The following is a 5504-nucleotide window of genomic DNA, read 5'->3' as shown; positions in this document are numbered from 1 at the left end:
GGAGAAGGAATAAAAGCATGTGCTAGCGCCGGATATGCGAAGTGATCGTGACTTTACCATTTTTTTCTAATTTTTTAAATTTATTCAAAAAGTTACTTGAGTGACGAAAATTAATTGCTACCGCTTCTTTTAGGGCTGATATTTATTTCTAATATATTATACCGTTGTACTCGAGCCAACCCATACTAACCCAAATAGGATGGATTTTATTGGACTGTAGCTAATAAAACCCATCCCAAACTCGGCCGATATATATAATTTTTTACAAATTCCTCCCTATTTTTTGCTCGAGTCGTTCTACCCGTGAGAAAAATTAAATATATAAAAAGTTATGGACCATGATGCTTAGTTTATTTTTAATTGATTTTTTTAATTTAAAAAATATTTAACTTCTTAAAAAATAATATTTTTTTATTTATTGAAAATTTGATCCGTTAAGTTCTACATTTTAGACTCTTATTTGATTTAATATTATATAAAATACTAAAATTTATTTTATTAGTTATTTAATTAATTAATTAATATGAAAAAATAATTTTTGCAGTTTTATCGGATTCAATCCATCCAACCCATCCTGTCTAACTCTATCTCTAATCCCACCCCACTATCAATACAGAACAGGTACAAGCAATGGCCTATCCAATCTGTTGCCATGCCTAACAGCTTTTGAGATTTAGAGTAAGAGTGTAAATGGGCCGGTTTGGCCCACTTAGAATAGGTGAGAACAGCCTTTTGGGCTTGTCTTTGGCTTGAGTGATGATTCTTTAATTTTGGGAAAAGATGCCATATGCGATGCACGTGCAGATGTGAAGTTACTAAATAATTTAATTGGCATATGTGGGATTGTAGCATACTCTTGTGTATCATTAAGCACTTGCTTCAAATCAAATAAACAGGTTTCTTTGGCTTTATTCTTTTTGAGATATCACTAACAATCATTTATTTTATTCAAGTTTTATATCAAACTCGTAAGATGTATTCTACCTTAATACAAGAAACTTAAGTAAAAATATTATTCTAATTTGCAAATATCTAAAAATTCAATGGAAAAATGATAATGATAATCATGACAGATGATGATAATAACTACTACGATTATTAAGAACTTGCAACTTCTAATACTTGAAGTAGTGACATGGGAGAGGATAGGCAAGTTGTGGGGGGGGGGGGGGGGGGGAGCGCATGGGCGTGAAAGCTGTCGATGACTAGTTCTCAGCCGGTTAGTCTGTTTATCAATAATCTATTAGTTAATAGAAGTAACTTAATCAAAGGATGCATTAATTATTATAAATATGTATGGTCTACAAAGATTTTGTTCATCTTATGACCTGTTAGGTCAAAAAAATAGGTAAGGTGTTTCTGACATAACATATTTTATTATTCTAAAGAGCATGCAAAACAGCAAGCATAATGAAACTCTCAGCCCATGCCTCCCCATCTCAATATATTATCAACTAATTGTGCACAAGTCAAATGAATTTTTTCAATGTTCGAGTGCAAAATATTTGTGAATTGCTTGTGTTTAAGTTTGAATGATCCATACACCGGTTGATGATGTTTAGGTTGAAGAAATATGTAGGTCCGATGACTGTGTATAGGTTATTGTGAATTGGTTGCGTTCAAGACAATGGAATTTCCATAAAATGTGTTGCTGTTCATGCTTGGGTACTCCACATACTGTGTTGTTCTTCTTTTAAATTTGATTGATTGCATATATAGATTATTTTCAGCTGGTTGCGGCTCAGGTCTGGACAATCTAATGCATGGGTTGAGATTTAGGTTGGATTGACTGTGTATAGGTGAGTTTGATATGGTTGGGTTCAGTGAGAACTAATGTATTGGTTTTATAGCTGAAAGTTATGGCTGCGGCGAGTTCCATGACAGGTGAAGCAAGAGAATTGGCATGAATTAAGCATTTCTTTGAATGAGATATAGTTGTCTTGAAATAGAATTGTTGCAAGAAATACTCGAGGTATCAACTAGTTTGGGAGAATGATTTCTTGATCGCAGGGACAGGTGTAGTTGGTTGTATGGTAGCTGAAAAGTAGCAATAGTAAGGATAACTGAACTAGTTGCATATGTGATATTTACCATCTTTTATAGGATATACTACTCTGATTTCTTCTTCTCAAAAGATATTGTTGGTCTTGTGATTCTAGAGATTTTCGTTGATACCAAGTCTTGTCAGAGGTACTAATATGTTGAAGCATGTAGCATAAAGCCAAAGAGTTATTTTATCCCTTTTCAAGACAAAGTAATATGGTGTCATGAACTGATCAGTGAGTATAAAGTATTCCCTTAGCTGCTCAATTTTGATCTCTTAAAAAAATTAGAAAAAATAAAAAAAGGAGAAAGTGGGATCTAATTTTCTTTTTTTCATTAATATCTTTTAAAGGGAGTTGCATAATCTCTAGATATAGTAGTGAGATCTACCGTAGCACAATTTTGGTCAGATTTCTGTTTCAATTAAAAAAGGATGCGTCTTTTCTAAAATAAACATAATTAGCAAAAACAATCATGAAAAAAAGCTAAAATTTTAAATAATGTGGTTTTTAATTTCTACATCGACTTTGCCTTCAGTCATTCTACTTAATTATTCCCAAATTGAAAGATATATCCAGTCAAAATCTTTTCTAAAAAGGAATTTTTTATTTGATTAGTCCATTTCAGAGCCCAAATGATAGAATTTGGCTCTATTCGCTCGATTTGCTGCACTTTAAAGGGGTGGTACTACATGATAAAGGTAAAAAGTTACTCGATTAAAAATAAAAACCAAACTGCATTGCATTATTCGTGCTTTGTCCACCTTTTCCCTTTTTTTTGTTGCTATGCAACTTGATTCCGTTAGGAAGAAAATGTGACCTTCGCCTAGGAAGCTTTATTCTTATTTTGGAGCTATTAAGGCTTCAATTTTCAATCCTTAGCCCTCTCAAGACAGTCTGCTTTTATGTAAAAGACAATTTGACTTGGTTAAACCAGAATTATCACTTACAATTGCTCGTTGCTACTTTTAGGATGGAGTCTTCTATACCAAATTATTGGTAAATTAGCACTATTCATAACCAAAATTTGTAATAGTTTTAATATCTTTGTTTAGTTTACTTGAGGATATTTTAGGGGCTAGATAGGAAACCATAATAGGATAACAAATGCTGAGAAGAGAAAGCATGGTTATGCCTTTAATGTGCAAAGAGATAACAAAGAATCAAGCATTCGAGCATGCACTTAAGCAGTAACATTAAAATATTATGGAAATTAAAATTAAAAAAAACAAAGAATTGTATCTTTGATGAACCTAAGGTACGGTAAATGTTTGCTTGTTCAAAAATAGATTCAAGTAACAGAGATTCTAACAAAGCAATATAATGAGCAACAATAGAAAAGAAGCATGATTAAATCTAGAATATGGATACAACATTTCTTACCTTGAGGAGTTAGTTTTTCTTGCCTTTGGATGACATAAAACCAATCATCAAAAGGAAGATACCTTACAATCTCTAGCTCCAACATCTATATAAAGGGGGAAGAACATTTCTGTGGTATGTAGGCATCACAAATAGCGAAGAAATTTAGTCGCCAGAACTTGAAACTTAGGTTATGAGGAGGAGGATGGAGTTGTGAAGATCAGATTCTTACAAGGGAACTATTGAGTCTAGGACTATAAACCAATTAGCTACTAAAATTTATGGCTTTCATGGCTCTGGAAGATAACTCCCAAAGACTTGATTGAGGTGGCACATTGTAGAATATAAGATATAAGGGACTTGATAGTCGTAGTAGAATGCAAAACAAAAGGCTAAGAATAGAACATTTGGACGAAATGCCTTATAAGAAAATTATTAAAGTGCAGATCCTATGATCAAGACTCAATAGAAAGGAGAACATATGGCTATCATGGCTTTAGAGGTAGCTCTCAATGATCGAATAGAGGCGGTCAGACTTTAAGAAAATAATAAAAATAAAAGCAAAAATAAGGTTGCAATTCATAGTTTGAGTTTAAGACTGTCCTCTTTTAGGATTGCTTTTGGAGGGGTTAAAAGCATTTCTAGATCTCGGTGATATAAGGGTGTTTGGTAAAAGAATCCTCAAACAATTTTTTGGTCCTCCTAAAAGCTGAAAAACCTCCACCTGGCAAAAGCTCTTATTTAAAAATTTTCTGCAAAAGCTCTTTTGAAATCCGTCAGAAAACTACTTGTATAACCAAAATACCCCTAAACTTTGTAGTTATTACATTGTTTATTGTAATATTTAGATTAAGATAAAATATACAAATTATAGATTAGCAATACTTTACATTATACTATATCAATATGAAATAATATTATAATATTATATTAAAATAATAATATCATATTCATATATTATAATAATATTATACTATAGAATAATATATCAATATATAATAATTATAACTAAAAATTATATTATAATTATTAACTAATAATAAATGTATTATATCAGATTATATTATATATATTATACTACGTGATATCATAATAATCATATTTTAATAGTATAACATAATTATATTTCTAAAATATTATACTATTATGTTACAATATTATACTATTCTAATATTCTACTATTCAAAATAATAATTTGTAAATTAAGAATACATTATAATATGTTGCCCAGAGATGGTCACCCAAGAGGGGGGTGAATTGGGTGTTTTAAAACTTTTTGACTAATTAAAACAAAACACACAAGTGTATGTGCAAAGGTAAAACTAAAGTAGCAATTACAGTCAAACGCAAACACACAAAGATTTATAGTGGTTCGGAGCTTCCACTGCTCCTACATCCACTCCCCAAACACCTTTGGAAATTTTCACTATAATCAGCGATTACAGTACGGTAGTTTTGCGAGTTCACTATCCAACTCGTTGTTTTACCCCGGGCTAACAACGAACCCTACAATCCCCCAATTTAACCTAGGCTTGGGACGCCTATCCCTTGTTCCAAGTCCCTTGACTGGAACAAGCACAATAAACAAAGGTTTTACAAAGATTTAAAAGCTCTTAATGAAGCGAATATAACAATGAGAAATAATAAAACCCGGAAGAACCCTTTTAGCCGTTGGAAGCGTGGGTAATGGTGGTTCTTCCGATGTGGATCGCGTTGGCTTGAATGTGAGCTTTGAATGCCGAGTGGGAGTGAGTAGTTGAGCACGAAATCAGATGAAAAAGCTTGAATGCACTTGATTTCTCCTCTTAAAAGCTCTAACTCCCTTGAACCTCTTTTTCTTTCTTCTCTCTTGAATAATCTTGTGTTGGGTTGGTGAGAAGTTGTTGGAAGGCACTTAAAAGCTCCCTTTTATAGCCCAAAAAGCAATAGATCCGTTAGACACAAAAATATGACCGTTTGAAATTCAAAATTACCTGCAAAAGTGTGTCAGTCGCGTTCCAGGCGCTCCGGAGACGTCTCCGCTTCGACGCGAGACGTCTCGGCTGTATAAAATTTCTCTTGACGTTGTTTGGAGTCGACTCGGCACTTTTACGGGGACGT

The sequence above is a fragment of the Phoenix dactylifera genome, chromosome 2 (genome assembly GCF_051530095.1).
Source record: "Phoenix dactylifera cultivar Ajwa chromosome 2, Ajwa_hap1_PhDact_Kaust_v1.1, whole genome shotgun sequence".
Taxonomy (NCBI): Eukaryota; Viridiplantae; Streptophyta; class Magnoliopsida; order Arecales; family Arecaceae; genus Phoenix; species Phoenix dactylifera.
This window is presented reverse-complemented; position numbering follows the sequence as displayed.